This window comes from Scophthalmus maximus, chromosome 7 (assembly GCF_022379125.1).
Source record: "Scophthalmus maximus strain ysfricsl-2021 chromosome 7, ASM2237912v1, whole genome shotgun sequence".
Classification (NCBI taxonomy): Eukaryota; Metazoa; Chordata; class Actinopteri; order Pleuronectiformes; family Scophthalmidae; genus Scophthalmus; species Scophthalmus maximus.
In genome coordinates, this window is record NC_061521.1 from 12,095,679 (window position 1) to 12,113,972 (window position 18,294).

At 42.0% G+C, this 18,294-nt stretch overlaps 1 protein-coding gene across 2 annotated transcripts in view; it reads left to right on the forward strand.

Moving 5' to 3' along the window:
* caprin1b (cell cycle associated protein 1b) overlaps positions 1-18,294 on the forward strand; it is a 64,113-nt gene that overhangs the window by 26,673 nt on the left and 19,146 nt on the right. The gene's annotated exons all lie outside the window — the stretch shown is intronic.

Consider the following 18,294-nt stretch of genomic DNA (forward strand, 5'->3'; position numbering starts at 1 on the left):
TATATATGTTGCGGCTTTTAATGTGAGCATAAATCAAACATATCATTAGGTGTTTTGACTTTCAGTGATTCACTCCATTTCAGTCGCTTTTATGATGAAGCGTCCTGAGAAGTTCTCTTTCTTCTTCTTCTCTCAAATCGTCATCAAGCGTGTTGAAGCAGTTTTTAGTTTATGGATTATTATTATCAACTTTATGTGGTTGACACAAGCACATTGGCTCGACAAGCGAATCACGTCAGCTTCTTATTTCACAGCTGGTTTCGTCCAAAATCTTTACTCAATTTGCACATTTGACACTTTTTTCAAAGGTCTTTATTTGTACATTCATATTTGTTTGCTAAAACAGCACATCACTTTTGGCATAGTCTTGCAATGAATCTCTTGGTGTTGTAGTTTTCTTAGATTTTTTTGGGGGGGGGTATCAAAATGAAAACAGCTATCATAATGTTCTAGTTTAGATATGAAGAGATTAATTTTCAATTCGTTTAAGTATTCGTAAAGAGAAGTATTTTCATATACATTTTTTTTAAGAAAAATGCCTGTACCTATATTTGCCAATGTGAACATATTTTTATTTTCCTTTGAGTTCATTTTAAATTAATAATTATAAATAAAGAGGAGACTGTGAAATGGAAGTTGTACGTTTGATTACGTCTCCTTGTGTTACCACGTCTGCTTCCTTTGCACAGTGCAACATCATTATTCCGGAAGAAGAAACTCTGATGCAGAGTTACGAGATAAAAGCATCACAGCAAAGACACAAAATGAGAAGTACCCGTTTGTCACGCGGTCCACGTTTGTCACGCAGCTAAACAAACAGGAGTGGCGGACCGCTCTCTGTGCAGCGTATATGAAACCCTCCCTTAATATAAACCATTCCACTGCCACAGGCTCAGCTCTCAGCTGTCACAGATATACATCACTCAAGCGCGGCATTCTCTCTAAAAGGTTTCCACCAAATAGTGACTTGTCTGTTTGACTTCCAGCGGGAGCCGTGTCCAGGTATTCACTGCCGAGGGGACCGATGCAGCAGCTCGGAGCCTCTGGGGTTGATGTTGGCTGTGGCCTTGTGTCCCTGAAAACTCCTCTAGCTATCAGTTTCTTGTGCGAGAGGCGTGGCTGTGTAAGTAATGGGCTGGAGAAAGTGCTTTAGGTTAGATATTATGTCTTAGCAATGCCATGTTCAGTGTGGCTGTGGGAAAGGCCAGGCATGGTAGATGGGAAATAACGTAGCCTATGTGTTTTGCTGTTATGCTTTATGGGAACCCACTGACCTGCATCTCAGAGCTATTCACGTACGGAAAGTTGATGGACGGGTGACAGTCAAAGTCTGTAGTCGTCTGTGCTCTATTTTAATTTGCTCGTGCAGATGCTCTCATGCCTCTGAGCAGCTACACACTTGAGACTGGAGTTGGACTTGAACCTGTTTCCTGTAAATCCCTTTGCTCGCTCATAGATGGGAATTTTAAGTAATTAGAGCAATGTTGGGAATTCGTAAAGCCAGCAGAGCCTCCACAGCCGGGCCCGGCGCATCACGGCGGCAGATCAAATCTCCCAGTGTCTCGCTGTCGTTTGTCCTGGCCTATTTCAGGGGCGATGTGCAATGTCTGTTCTATACGCGGCTGCAGTCATTCCTGTTGCTACGCAGGCCTTTGACTTCTGTGGCTGCAGGTTATATTAAAGTCCCCCAACGCTAGAAGTATGTTGTGTTTAGTGTCACTTCCCTTGGATGTTTGTGCAGAGTGGAACTGTTTTAGACACTAAACTTTACATGATGACACTTTCAAAGATAATGTCATAAAGAGTGTTTATTTATCATTTGACTTCAGTTAAACAGAAAAAATCTGAATCAAGATTCATTAATTAGCGTTTGGTGTCACCGCCAATTACCTTTAACCCCCAGGAGTCTACAATCACATACCAGGGAAATCAAATCAAATTAAAAAAAAATTGCCTGGTCATATAGGGGATGTTGTGCTGAAAAATCAAAAACGAAGGGCAAAACATTATTTATGGTGCTATATAAAGGAAAATCAAAAGCATTAAAAAATGCCAAAATAGCCCCAGAACGTCTGAGGGAAAGTTGTTTTAATGTTTCCAGGTGCAGGTAAGTTGCCCGAAGCTCGTTTGAGAACTTGTCACAGTTCCTCCGTGGATTCAGTCTGTCAGCGTCGTCTGTCATTTTTATATAATCCCACTCTGACGCCACGATGTTGAGATCAGGGCTCTGTGGGGGCAGCGTAATCTACTGCAGGGCTCCTGGTTGTTCTTGACCTTGAAGATAGTTCTTTATAACTCTGGCTGTATGTACGTGCTTGTGGGTTCGTTGCCCTGCTGCAGTGTGAATATGGGACCAGATGCCTCCCTTTGTGTTGGATTCGAATCTAAACATCCAAAGTGCCAAGAACCTCTTCACAGTACTGTATGTGCAGATTTTTAAAACTACAGAGGGCTCTTCTCCTCTGCTGAGGCAGCAGAGTTCCTCTGTGCTCACCTTGAGTGTGAGTTTTAAACATGCAGGTATATGAGCATGACTACAAATGGTTTAGAAACCTATTTCTCGTGAGAAAACGTGAAAGCACAGTGATGTAGGGTCAGAGATCAAACTTTGGAAATCAAAAATATTTGTATATTTAGATACTTGAATTTTCAATGATCAAGAAGAAGTAGATGCAATTAAAAAAAACAAAAAACTTGAACTTTATTTTATTGAAAAACCATATCAGGCACAAGTTATTACAGCAGGGTCATTTTAAATGCTTGTACCTTAATCAGTTAAGGTACAGTTAAGTTAAGTTTGTGATGATTTTGTTGTTGCAACAACTTAAATCTCGACAGAATCAGTATATCAGTCAAGTTATCGTGTCAGTGAGACGAGGGTGGGCTCCCCCACCGATACACCTCACAGCGATCACAGCTTGTGAATTGCCTGTTTCACCCACAAAATTGTCGCCGCAGCGACAAGGCGACGTTGCCTCGTTGATGCTGCCACTATATTTATCTGCATGTCGCATGAATAAACAATCCTTTAAACTACGTACATTTTGTAAACATTGCCCTACTCACAAATCAATGCCATGTCTTTCGACGTGTACTGCTCCGGTGTCCAGAAAACACTGTCTCACCTGTCGACCCCCCCCCCTCTCTCTCTCTCGTGTGTGTGTGTGTGTGTGTGTGTGTGTGTGTGTGTGTGTGTGTGTGTGTGTGTGTGTGTGTGTGTGTGTGTGTGTGTGTGTGTGTGTGTGTGTGTGTGTGTGTGTGTGTGTGTGTGTGTGTGTGTGTGTGTGTGTGTGTGTGTGTGTGTGTGTGTGTGTGTGTGTGTGTGATAGAGCGCGAGTAAAAGAGACACCAGATTTTTATGTGTAGCTTTAAATTGGTTTCACATGAACCAGGCACACACTGCATCAGCAGATTCTCTGATCAAATTAAGCAGAGATGAGGGGGGAGAAAAAAAGAGGCAGCGGTTGTACTGATGTATAATTCAATAAACAGGACCAAGCAGGGGAAGACAGAAGGGATGCTGTGCTCCCTTCATCTTTCAGTTCTATATCTGGTTTAGTTATGGATGGTTAGCCCTCGAATAAGAGACACACAGGATACACCTCCATCCATCATCGCCGCAACAGCCGACACAGAGTATAGATACGTGAGCGAGGGTGTAGAGAGGAGTCACGCTCTTGATCTCAGTTTCTTCGCCGAAGCAAATCATTTTTTTTAATGTCTTTTGTAAAGTATGTTTCCACAAAACAGCTGAAACTATTAGCTGATTCATTGAAAGAAACTAATTGGCAATTATTTTTTTTAATGAATGAATAGTTTGTAGTCAGTTCTAAAGCAAATGTGCTAAACATCCTGTATTTTCAGCTTCTATGTTGGGAGTGCTTCCTTCTTTTCCTTTCCTCATGTGATGTGATGATGATTTGGGCCATTGGTCAGTTAAAACAAGAAATTTGAAGACAAAGTGGGTTTGGATAATGAAGATGTGAATTTCTTTTTTTAATGCATTTCGGAAAGGGTTTCTGTTGTTGTGGTGGCAGTTCATCCACTTGTCTTGTCTTGACATAAGTCTGAACTTTGTTTTGGGCCATTTCGCCAGCTTAATGTTTGGTGTCATTGCTTATTTAGCGCTAAAACGATTAGTCCATTGATTGATGTTGCTTCAACTCTGGGATTTTCTGCTGTTCTTTGTCATATATGACAGAAAACTGAATATTTCCAGGTTTACAAAAAAAACAAACCATCTGAATTCGTCTCAATGAGCTGTGGGAGATCTAATGGGCATTTTTAGTTGTTTTCTAAAAAATGTTCTTGGCAAAAACATTGAACATTCAAAGACAAAATTAATCACTTGCAGCCTTACATCTTTAATACAGTGTTCAGGATTTTACTGAGGTAGACCAAGCCAGGTTCACTGTCGTCCTGCATTGAAACCTCCATCTACATGCAAGAGAGAGTAAGAGGGAAAAAAAACAATGATGGCATCAAAATCTACACCATCAAAATATCACCTCATATGTAATGAGTGCATCTTACGAAGCAATTGTGTCGGCAATAGATCAAACAGCTCCGATTTTCAAGCTTGAATGTGGAATTTATTTTGACTCCACGGCTTTAACATATTCATGGAGGTGCCTCGCTCTAATAATGTACAAACTGAAGCAGCACTCACAATCGTTCAAACATGGGACATATGGAAGACTTCAGAGGACGAGGTCGAACAGTTGTGGGCATGTGCTGCAAATATCACCAGAGATCTCTCTCTCTCTGTCTGTCTGTCTCTCTCTCTCTCTCACACACACACGCGCACACACTCTAACCGTAACCATGACTACTTGTCTAACCCTAACCTTACCCTAACGTTGAAACACAACTTCAGTTTAAAAGATGAATAATTTTTCTTATGAGGACATTCTTTTTGTCCACATAGGGAAAACAAGTCCCCATAGTTTGACTGCGCCAACAGATTTAGGACTCCACAACATGATACACACACACACACACGTACACACACACACACACACACACACAGTGGTAGTGTATAACAAAAGAAGAAACATCTTTGTGTTGGTGTTAGATGTCATTACGTTGAGCACTCTTTGACAGCTGTTGGGAATCTTCGGCGCGAGCTTGTAGAAGTTCAGTCGCTGCAAACGAACACGGGAGATAATGAAGATAATGAGTCTCTGTTAATGCTGTGCAAATTGATTGCAGACAGAAATTGTGCCATGTGCCAAGCATTCTGAAAAGATTACCCTAATATCCTGTAATTTTGACGTTAGCTTTAATATTGCTGGAAAAAGCCAGATGTGCTTTGTTCCCAAATCATCATGAAAAGCAACCACCACGGCACAGTACACCACAATTTTACGACTCTTCTACTGAAATTATTGCATTCTAATGTCCTCCTCATCTTTCTGTTAGTCAAATGCTTCATCATAGTATCTCTAGACACAAATATCTTAGTGGTTTCCAGCCGCTACGATGAACCTCCAGAGAAATTTCATACAAATATCTCAAGTTCAGGACCAGTCTAATGCAAGTCAAATGCCTTCAGTCTGAAAATAGCAGTTGTTGCATTTCCATGTACTAAGGGTTTGTTGTTTATCCTAGTTCTAATGTACAGTAAGTACTCTTGAACATGCATACAGTGTTTTTCTTTATCTTTTTTCAGCAAGGCCAAACTGCCTTGAGGATTGATTACACCTCAAACTCTTGAAATTGGAGATCATTATAAAAATAGGCTGCTGGCGATGGCAGGCCTTTCTGTGGGAATCTGGGTACTGAGGTCTAAATTATTATGACTGAACCTCATGTCAGTGTCTATTCGGTGAGCGTGTTGGTACAGTATTTCTGCAGGAGAAAGAGTTCATTTAATTAGATTGAACACAGCTTGCATTGTAGCTAAACAGTGTAATTGCCCAGTTACATTTGTCTTTGGCATGTGTAGGCTTGGAGCTAAATAAATAATTACACTAGGAATAACACTCCAACCTGAGCTTTAGTCTCTCCCACTCACAGTATGTTTGTGGGTAGTATATTATAGTAATCATTGTTCACAATAAATCTAAATAGATGTGTTTTATCATGGCATGAGAATCTACGTATATTTGCCACTGTGGTCATCTCTGGACCAGGCAAGGTGAAAGACAAAAATACTGCAAGGTTATTGTTTTACCCAGGTCTCCTCTATCCGCCCGTTTGATACAGTTTTGGACAGTGTTTGGGTTGTAACAGAACACCATGTGTGTGCTGACCCAGCCTGATCTTCCCACAGCAATGTCTGGACCAGGCAAAGTGATACGCACAGAGACGCAGGACCAAAACAAAACAAACGGGTCCGAGGGAACATGTCTGTCGATCCAGGGTTCAGCACAGCCACACAGGGCTAAAGGAGGACTCCTATCTAGATGGGGAAAGAGCCACATTCCCCTGAAATGAGCTTCTCTGGGATGAAAGCCTTGTGTGAGCTCCCCAGATGACCCACGACCCCGTCTGTATTTGTGCAGGGGGAGCCCTGATCCTGGGTTCTCTGCCTCCCTGCCAGGATTCTGGGGAGCCAGGTTGGTGTGGTCAGACAAGCCCGCTATTCTGCCCTCGGGTGTTTTGCTTTGGGGTAAGTAGAGACCCTCAGATGAGCAGGCACTGTCACAGCAGTAACCTTTCACCCTGGGTTTCAGAGGTGGGCCATAGGAGGCCATTCCTGGAGTGCTGTACTATTCCATGTCAGAGTTGGCGTAGCACTAATAGTTCAGCAAATCTTGATGTCTTTTGTCAGTGCTCTGGATCTAAACACAGTTTGAGATTTCAATATATGTATGTGAGGTCACTTTGCAGTCATGTGGTTTAAGCGCATTGCACAGGCAGCATGATGTCCACATTTTTACCTGCCAGTAGCTGAGAAACGCCAGGCTTTTCTCAGCAAACCGGAGGCCAGTTATGGCTAGAAAATCAGATATGGAGGTGAGGAGAGAAGCTGTCAACAGAAACCTGTTTGCTACTTTTATCTCGGCCAGCGATGGTGTACTGACATGATCACACCAAACAGGCTCTGATAACTCATTTGACAATTGAGGAGAGGAAAGAGACGCAGGTTCACAGGTCAGCAAAAATCCCTTTTATATACAGACCTGATGGGGATTACATTTGTAAAGTAAGGATGCTCGACAGGAGAAGTGTTTGGTTTGGTTTCCAGGTGACCCATTCATGTAGCTACAATGACTAACCTCTGCCCTACCCCTTGGGCCTTGCAGGATGTCAGAGTCAGACCCAAACACACCCAATTACAAACAAACACAGATGCCCCAAATTCCACTTTCACTTGAAACAGTTGGCTGACCCCCCTTTCGCCTCTGTTCAGGTTACCTCTACCCGCTCACTCCCTCAGGCCAACGTTAATCCAATAGAGAGCCCGCTTTAAAGGAGGTTGAACAGAAAGACACTGTGGGCGACTGGATGACTAACCCAGCCTCTTTTTTCATCCCCCACCAGCCTGCATACATTGACTGAGGTGTGCAAGGATAGAGTGCATCTTGACCCGATCGTTATCGTGACCCTCTCTAGGTCCAATACATTTCTTTCCATCTCTGCTACAAGAAAGTTTTCCCACATAATCGTGCCTTTATTTTTCCCTGTGGCCGTTTCGCTCAGCCGTGTTTCTTTACTGTTCGTCCAAAATTACAAAAGTACAACCATAAAATAAGTCACAATAGAGAAGAAGAATTCTTTTTCCGTCTTTAACCATAACACCTAATATGATGCATATTTTTCCATGATGCGAAGTAGAAAAATGGCCATAAAATAGCCAAGGGACACTAAAACAAAAGTTCACAGAGGAAATGGTGTATGAAATAAAATGCAGACTGTTATTGACCAAGACAATAGAACAAGTCTAAGAGTCTAGAGCCATGACAGACTTTGACTTTGACGGAGACTTTGATTCAGTTGCTTCCCTCGTTTTGTTCCTTTTTTGCTTAAACTCTCTTTTTCTTTGCTTTTTCTATCTGTAGAAAAAAGAACTTTCCACCACTTTTGCCTTCTCTGATTTCCTTTGTCGCTCACATGGTGCTAGAGTTTGGCTTTTTTTTTTGAATGCTTGGTTTTGTGGTTGTACCATAAAATATTCTAACCAAGTGGCATTCCAATTTATGTTCTTGGTTGGCTCTGCAGCTGAGCGTAAAGCCTCCAATCTCCAGTAATGTTAGAGGCTACATGTCTGTCACACCAGAAATACTCTCTTGGTCTTGTCTGCGTCACTTTTTGCTGCTTGTCATTCGCAACTGATATGAACAATAAAAACAGCATTGACCGTAAGTACTGTCATTTTAACCCTACCGTGATTAGTAATCCGACCTAACAGAGAGTGACTCTTCAACCTGCCGCTTGTTAAAGTTGGCACTGCTGAGCTGCCTACAGTTAAATCACATGGTTCCTGTGCATCTCAGACTCCCAGGTAGTCACTGACCCAACAGATGAGGTTGTGTCCAAGGGACAAACAGAGCTGCACTCATCCTCCTAATTGTCAGGAATGTCCCTATTGAGACAAGAAAGAAGCTCATTCACATGGCGCTTAATCAGAGTCATGCTCCCTGCACTTAATTTTGGAGGACACTTGTTGAACAACTGCCTTGTCCTCTTTCAAACGGCTGCAGAGACTCAGTGTCCTACACCCCCCCGGAACCACCACATGACAATGTTAGGTCAGAGCTTTGCCCGTGTCACCATCTCTCCAATGCCACATGCGTTGAATGTCACTTTTAACAGCATGTCACCTTTTAGTCTTTTATTGGTTCAAATTTAATAAAAAAACACTCAAAGGGAAACGCGACCCTGCATTAAGAAAATCAGGATTGTGTTGGGGTTGAAACCAAGGGCACATGGTAAATGGACTATATTTATTTAGCGCTTTTCTAATTTATTGACTGCTCAAAGTCACATTCACCCATTCACACACAGCTGTCGGACGCAATTTTGCCCAAGGACACATCGGCATGCGGACTATAGGGGAAGCTGGGATCGAACTGCCCATCTTCGGGTTAGTGAAAGACCGACTTTACTTCCTGCCCAAACACAGAAGATACATACATGTTGGCAGCACAGTGACTTGTGATCACGATTGTTACATTATTTACCACTGCATAAAATGATACGCTGAACTTATTAGTAAATATTTGTCTGTTACTCATTCAGCATACATGAAGCAACATCACCATTCATTTGGAGTTGTGTTTCTTTCCGCCTCGCAAATGTACGTGACAATCTTTTTAGCTCTGTTTTTTGGTCTCCGACAACTCCTGGAGGAGATATCTGGCTCATTGGTTGCTGAATGTTCCGCCTGCTAGTCACTCACGTTGTCTGTTCTTTGGTGCTTTGCAGGTAGTGTACAGTGGGATTATCAAATTATTTATTTTTTTGTGCTGAAAACTGCAATGAGAGCAGTGAAACTGAACCCAAACAGCAAAGTAGTGAGTTAGAAGATGCTGATGGCTCTGTATAGCTGAGGGAAACTGTGAAGTCACATGATTATTGCCTGTGTTCATCACCAGTGCATTACAATATCTTTATTGATTGATTTATTTTGATATGGTGACGTTGTGTATTTCTTGCATGCAGTTTAATGTATCGCTGAAATTCCGTTCCTGTAGTAACTGTTTTTGGATACACAGACCTTTAAATGTAACACCAAACAGATCTGATACCAGGCACTGATGGTCATTGGGGAATGTTGAACACTTTGTCGTACTGTAGTTATTGTTTGAAAGAAGACTGTGAAGTTCGTTCTTCATTCAACAAGTGATTGTCTTAGATAGTCAGTCATGGGCAGGACTTAGATATCTGAACATAAGTGTATAGCCACATTTTGCTGACGCAAACACTCTGTGATTCTGACTTCACTGTGATTTGTGGGTTCAGATGATCTGAGTCAGCTGCAGTAGTCATCACTGCATCCAGTATCTGTAACAATTATAATAGCAAAGCTTAACAACATATAACTTTACAATAGGGCCCCCGGCTGCCCCGCAGGCCTCTGCTCTCACTATTGTGAAGCAGGGTGTTATTGTAAATCTACCTGGCTATCTTCTTGGCACAAACCAAGAGGGTGTAGTCTATCTTTAACAATATGACAGTTGGCAAGTGGGCTGACCGAGCATTAAAGACACATGTCGGATAATACACTTGTCTACTCACACATTTGCCAAGATTGCTTCCACAAGTCAGCTTCCCGAATGGTGGCGAGAATTCTCTAACATTTCTACAATCCTGGATTTAGAATTATTATTCTTTTAAAATATTTTATATCCAGACTTTGTAATCCTACTGAGGGCGGGTGTCCCTTTGGTTTAGTAATGAGCCATATTTTACAGACTTCAGTTTCTCTGGGGACTTTGATTTACTCTGACAATTAGCAGACTTGAAGTAATTTATGGTACTATTTCACTGCATCACAGTAAAGCCATGGAGCGAGCCATTTTCATTCTCTTTATTACAATGCCAGCCATTTCCTGCCAAATTTGCATGAGCTGTGGCAGATTGACAGTAAACAGCTGTGTGAATGTGGGGGTAATGGGTCCACACACACACACGGGTAATATTTCAAGCGGGGAGAAGTTGTGTCATAATTCAGAATCATTTCACAATCTTGTGCCACTGATGTTTTTTTTTTTCTTTTTAATTTGAAGCTTTCTCATCGTTGTTGTGCACCGCGTGATGGATTTTGACTGAATATTGGCCTTTCAGAGTTGTATGATGGCAAACATCCCTGAAACTTGATACATAGCACTTGTATGTCATAGCAAAGGGGATTTGTGGAAATTCTGCTCACAGACAATAATAATTGGGATGTTTTTGTGTAGTTGTTCCCGGTCTAAAGATAGTGACTCACATGGCGAACACAAGACATGGCAAGCCGGAGCACTAAACCTGTAAATTGCGTGGTTCCTGAAATTGGTGGCCTAGACTATTAAAGTGGAGAGCTGGCAAGAAGAAGATCAGGCCGCGTGATGCAGCCTAAAAGGTAGCAACGATGATGGAGGGTCACAGACAAAGGCTCCACTCACAAGTGCTCTTTTGCTTTACACCTCAAACTCACGCGCATTGCCCTTCGATTGCTTATTGAATTACATCTAATCACTCAATTAAAGTCACATGGAGGAGCAGCATGCGTTGTCTCAACCGAGCCACTGGACGCTGGATAACGGGTGTTGTGTTGTGCTTCGTGGGAAGTTTCAAAACAAGATGTCTGAAACGCGAGCACTGTCACAGGCGTCTCAGTCGCTGGCTGCAATCACTTTTATTTGACGACAGCTTGGGAAAGCACCATCATGAAGCGAGATCAAAAGATTTTTTTCTGTAACCATATCCCATTCATACAAAAAAAATCATGCAAAAACTTATATAGTATATCTTGACATGATTGGACGTTTACATGTTTCTTTAACATATATAACATTTCCCAAGATGTCTTTCACATAGGAAATAATTGGAATTTATTTTCTGTAATGGAAAAAGATTTTCTTGCCAATGAGCTTTTTTCAGGATTCCATAGAAAGAGTTAATAAAGAATGATGTGAAGAGTCGGTACAATCGTGGTTTGCACGAGAGCGTGTCACAACGGGATTATTCATCCTGTGTTTGGGCTAAAAGAGCAGACGATCTGCTATCAGCTCAGAACAAGAAGACGAGGCAACACTGAGCGAGTGCAAAAAGGGTGGAAAAATCTGTGCAGTTGAATAGATCATATTTCTGTTATAACTTGTAGATCAGAAATATCTGTGTCAGCAGTGCAGCGTATTTCATCAACAAAATGAAATCAGCAGATTCTTTGCCATTATCTATTGTATATACATAACTACATGCGTACTGAGTGCATATTAACAAGACCGACATTAGAATGAAAATGTTATACATTTGGGCTCTACTTAACAATCATTTCATTGTTTTACTGTTAATCTGTTAATTGTTTTTGGATTATGAGATATAAAAGAAAATTGTGAAAAATAAATTAAGTTACTTGCTTTGTCCAACTAATGGTGCAAAACCCCAAACTATTCAGTTTGCTCTCATTAAAAACTGCAGCAATCATTGTAGTTTTTTTGCTTGAAACTGGTCAAAATAGTTTTTGTTGTTCAATTTAATGAGTAATTGATAACCCCCCCCCACCCCCCATAAATTCAAGCGCTGAAAGTATGAATATGCAAAATTATCTTTTCTGTTGCACCGTGAGCAGGATGTGGTCAGACCATGTATCTGTATTTATTTTCAAATGTTAAATCTGTTTGGGATAAATAGGTCAACTGTTGCCACAGATGTCTCTGTATGTCTAAGGCCTTATGTAGGGTCACGTCCAAGGTTTTGACAATCTGTACAAGTTCCGTGTGGAGATCTACTGTGGCTGCAGCCGGCCGGGTGTTGAGAGGCTGCAGTGAGTGAGGAGGAAATGGGGTCTGGCATGTTGACTCAGGAGTAAATCCCCCTGGACTTCTCAAAAGGCTGCTATTAGAGTTTAATCACCCTGTGATGCTGGACACACTCTGAAGCAGAGAGGGACAACGGGTGAGCAACCAGCATTAAAACTCTAAGCATCAACTCCTCCAGAAGGTGCAATCACCACTTTGGATGGATGAGTGCAATCCAATGACGAGGAAACAGAGAGAAGCTTTAAAAAGAGAAACGTCAAACTCTTCTATCCACTTTTCGCGCCTCCTTTTTTATTAGAAACAGACTCTCACTTGCTTTCGAGATTGGTTTATGAAGCCACTGAATTATACTTTTAAATGATACTCGATTGTCCAGATTAAGTCATTCACCCCCCTAGTTATATTTTATTGCCTCAAATTTCTCAAGGCCTTCCCAACAGCGTTCTAAATTTCTCAACAAGTGAGGCTTTTAGTTTTCATTTATGCAAAGCTTATTTTTAGACAAAGGGTCCATTCTGTTGTCTGCAAAAGCATAAGGCAAAGCATCAGTGCATTGTTTCAATGAGATTTGCATAATGCTTAGTGACTTAGTCTCTGCTTTAAGCTGAATTTCTTCCAGACATGGCCGTTTGAGCTACCAGAGAGAAGAGGGAAGAACAAGTGTAGAGAGAAATGGACTATCAAAGGGAAGAACTGAGCTTTCATGTCAGGACACTTTGATTGTGTTACAGATTGGTTCCAGGTGAGGAAAGTATGAAAGAGAGGAAATCCGAGGGAAGAGAGAAAGCCTTAACCAAGGATGGCATTGCCAGGATTTAAGCATTAAGGGAAGATTTGGACTAGCAGGTGTAGAAAATCGGTGAGGCTCAAATATTCTGTATTGTGGTGGGTGGCATCACTCCGGGGTACTCCAGGGTTTGGTTTTTTTTTTTAACCATAGACAGCAGACAATAGATACAACTGACCAAATCTACAGCTATAAAAACACCTTACTGCTACTTCTGCTTTAGTTAAATGGGAATGCAGGACTTTTACTTGTTGTGGACTGTTTTTATTTCTTCCACCACTGACAAAAGCAGCACAAAGCCTGTAAATGTGTAATTTAAAAAACCCTGCCCAGTCAAGTTTCTGCTCTGATGTTCTTCACAATCTGTCCAACTGTGGTCCACCATGCTGCCAGTCTGCCTGCCTGCACTGGCTTCATGCAATGATTGGAAGCAGGCATTGCGTGGGAAGTCCAATTAGAGACGGAAATTGCACTGAGTTTGCCGCATGGTCACTTACCTGCACATCTGCACTGATTTTTTAAAAGCAGTAGCCACCTTTTTCCACCACCTTAATTGGAGTTTCCATTGCTGATTGCTTGAAAGAGAAATGCACTGCCACGGTCTGCTTCCTGGTAACGGTCTGGCTTTTCACTGATGTTTGATGAGGAGGAGGTGGGAGTCAGGTTTAGATTTATACCAGGAGGTCCTTTTTTATGCTCATCTAAACAGAGTAGGTCTAAACTTATGAGGTCCCTGTGACGTGTGGGGCAAGAGGTCACCTCCGTCACTGGAATAATGTGTCGAGATGACATATGACATGCATGATGGTGTTGTGCTTTAATGAGAAAAATGGAGATAGTTGGGCTGAATGAAAAGAAACCACTAACATCAGTCACAGAAATGTAAATAATGAAATTGCTGAAGCATGCACAAAATGTTATGTAAGATGTTCAGTTATGAAAATCATTTTTCAACTTCAATGTGCAGCTCTGTCTCATTGCAGCGCAAACCAAAGTTCACCGTTGACCTGTAACACCATAGCCACTCAGTCAAGGTCACACTGAACCCTCAAGAATATTTTCAAGTGTCAAGCTGATTCATTTTCCCAACTATTGAGCCACGGAAGCACAATAGGTCAGAAGTTTTGAGTTATAAAGCCCATAATTCCCATGACTGTAATTTCTAATCCATATCCTTTAGTCGCTGAATTTATTTTACTACTAAATTGCTTCTTGCCTCTGTCAGTGTCAGAGGAGGAATGGTATACACCGAACACCCCACCCATCGCATAAGGGCAGAACTTTCTCCCCAGCATGTTTGCTGCAGGTTTTGAGGCAGAGCCTCTGATGCAATGTGCATTTGGTTCATCAGAAGCCAGCCGCCCTGCTCAACATATGAAGATCATTTCGAGGGGGAAAATGACTTATGGCCAAAGAAACATATGTATAAAACATACGGTAGTTTGATTTACAGCACTCGCACCATGTATATTTGCAGATATTAGGAATTTCCTGCATGGTAAACTTCAAACTGCCTCTTTACGATCTCTTTGTCAATTAAAAAGAGATATTATTCAGAGTATTCAGGGTTGGAAAAGATCAATGGAAAAAGAAAAATGTGTAATGGTAACATGTGCCAATTATTCCCAGAAATTGATGTAAAAGATAACAACAACTTTATTTTATTTCAGAAGTCAGATGCATCAGAAGTCAGAAACACTGTTTAGAAAACGCCACAGTGTGTAACTATGTGCATGTGTTCAGATAAACTGTTTCAACAGTGTTGAAATTACACATTAGTCCATTTAGTAGCATAGTAAAATAGTTTGACATTTTGTGAAAGATGAGAAGATTGAAACCACTGTAAGACCTGTGCTGTAAATATGAGGCTTCCGACAACAGCAGATTAGCTTAGTTCAGCACAAAGACTGGAAAGCTAGAAAAAGAACTTGTCCATTCTGTTTGTAAATCTGCCCGCTCAGGGTAACTTCATATTTACTGTAAGAGTGGTGTCAATATTCTCCTCTAACTCATTTCCTCTAAAAAAAGGTACTTTCCTACCATTTTCCTGCATTGATTACTTTTACTTTTGGCACTTTAAATAGAATTTGCCAATTATACTATACCCTTACTGATGGGGCATTATTATTGCTGGACTTTAACTTATTTTTGGATAATTTTTACATTGTGGTATTGTTAATTTTACTTGGGCTACTTAAAGGATCTGAATGCTCCTTCCACTCCCTATTTAAAGGCCTGCTGGTATCCAAGTACAGTAGAGGCAGGAAACCTCTTTAGAATCACAGAATCCATCACATTGCACATCCATACACATGGCTGGCTGATACGAAAATAAAAGGGAGGAAAGCTTGAAACACTACATTGCTAAAAACAACACAACAAAACAAAAGCTGAACTGTGGAAGTAAAAATCGGAGTGTGAAGGTACAGGCAAAAAATAGGCGAGTTAGAAAGTATAAGGTAGAAGAAAAGAGGTGGAAGCAGCTCAGTCCTCGAGTTATCCAGGGGCCCCAGAGATCTTTTACCCAATAAATCCTCAGCACATATTTAATCCAGTCAGCGGGACATGTTCGGCAAGAGTTAAAGGATGCACGCTTATTACTCACCTATCCACCTCTGACTGTGCTGCCCTACCCCAAGCCCCCACCACCGACAGCCTGTCCCCCATCCAGACTGCAGGCGCTACAGGCTATCAGGGAATCGAAGCAGGAATGTGACTCCTGACAGACACATCTCTCTGGACCACAGACTAAATATGTTCCCAATTAGCTCCATCTGATAAAGTCTGAGTGCAAGTGAAACCCAAGGCGGGCATGATCAATGGCACTTGACGCATTTTGTCGAATGGGCTTGACATTGACAGGCCGCACCATGATTAATCGCAGAGGTGCTGCAGATAATTGTCCCACCACGTCTTCCTTTGTAGGTGTCGTTGGACTCTTACTGTCACGTCTGTACCGCTTTGAATATGGCTCGTCACTTTCAGTTCAGCTATAATTAATCTTATCTTAAACTGACATCTATGCAAAAAGCAGCTTTTCCTTCATCTACCTGTCAGTTATCGTGCACGCGCGCGCACACACAGACACACAGACACACACACACACACACACACACACACACACACACACACACACACACACAGAGAGAGAGCCCCCTTTTTTCTGATGTATTATCCCCAAGATGCAACTAGCTGGACCAGAACCGCCATCTGCTGTTCACACCACACACTGCATCAGAGAGAGGTCACTGTGTGGTGGTTGTTTCAGTGGGGTTAGGCGTTTGATAAAAACAAGCTGCAGCCTGTTGCGGTTTCATCCTCAGAAAGTCTCCTTGGTTTCCATGCACACAGCTGGATGTTTTTACCCATTCGGGACTGCTCTGACATGGGCACTGGAGATGAAACAGGCCTCACTCGGCACACAAACACGGCACTACACTCCCGGCCTTGTGTACAGCTGGTGGGGATGACACAAGAGGCACAGGGCTTTATTGAGTCCTTCTGAGGCTGCTGTTTGAGTCAGGGCAGTGCTCTGGCAAAACTCAGCCTGCAAGGCAACAGAGGAGAGCGGGCCGATGGAACACAGGCCGTTTGGCCGATGCCGGGTGTCTCTGTAGGCCAGTTTGTTTGTGTGAATGTCGTGAGAGGAGACCTGGTCTCCTCTCAGCTCCGGTCTCATTACAACTCCGTGAACTCTCTGTGGCAAGAGAGCAGCAGATAAAGAGGAAGAAACTCCGTCCTTTCACCCTAAAGTCCTGTTGAGGTCCTGTTGACCCTGCGACTTTGCAATTTTGCAAAAAAAACGTACTTAACATTGTTTTGTCATCTTGGGGATTAATTTGAGGCTGGTGAGACTCCAAACAATGAGGAATGAAAGTCAATGTCAAAAAAACCCAGAAGGGTTAACTGTCCCGTATCACCACGAACTGCTGCCTAATTCTATTTTGTTTATGACACTAACATGTTATTTATCCAGCACATATTAGGCCCGCTGTTCAACATGGAGCTGATTTGTTGTTGAGACCACCACGTAGTAGATTTTTTTCTCTACACAGTCATTCCTCGAGCATTGCTTAATGCCACACCGAGGATTCTTCAATCTGCGGGACCTCCAAATGAGCGCAGGCCCAGTATCCCTCTGTGAGTCTATACAGTGTATTCCCATCTCTATTGTGGGAAAACTCATTAGTTTCCCCATTAGTATGTCTTTCAGCAAGCGCGTCATGTCAGCCTGGGTGGGTTTTTTTGACTCTGTTCCTTCATTCCTCCCTTGTATTTGAATAAACGTCAGTCAGAGCCAGCTAAAGACATCATCCTGGAGCTTCTGTGCTCTGCCTTCCCCCTTTACCCTCCTCCACCCTATTCTTTCTCTTTTGTCTGCAAATTGTTTCCCGTTCACATTTTTTCAAACTGCTTTTAAATGTCAGTTGAGGCTGTTTGTCTCCCCCTCTAATTCAGTGAGGTCAGGCAACTTCATTCCTGAACTCACACACGAGGGCAGCCCATGGATTCAACTATTGATGTTATGCCTGTAAAGATAAGTGGGGATGGCAGGAGGGTGTGGGGTGGCACTGGACGAAAACACACCTTGTGACTGTATATAAACAGGTCCAGAGTGAGTTGACTACTGGCAGACATGAAGTAAAGAGGAGCAAGAGAAAAAAACCCTGAATTTTAGAGCTTAAAACATCATGACTTCATTAACATAAATTAACTCTGTTTATCTGTCTAAGATTCACTCTCTCCTTTTTGCTGCTGGGAAAGTTTATTATGAGAAAAACCCGAGTTCCATAACAGACTTGCAAAGATCAGTATCTTACCCAGCCAGCTCTCCTTGTTTGTTGTGTGCAGAATACCTCATACCTGACTTGAGCTGTCATTCACATTCATAGGTCCTGAAGTGACCTCTTGTGGCTGAAAACTGTGGCAAAGAACGGGCACCATGTTTATATAACGGCTAAAAATCCTCAATTTTACCGACAAGCCTAAGAATAAAAGCTATTTAGCTAATTTGAGACCCCTTGACGACAGTGAGCGCATCCATTAGTCATGAGAACATATGTGTACTAATTCAGAATACTGTTGTTTTAGCCT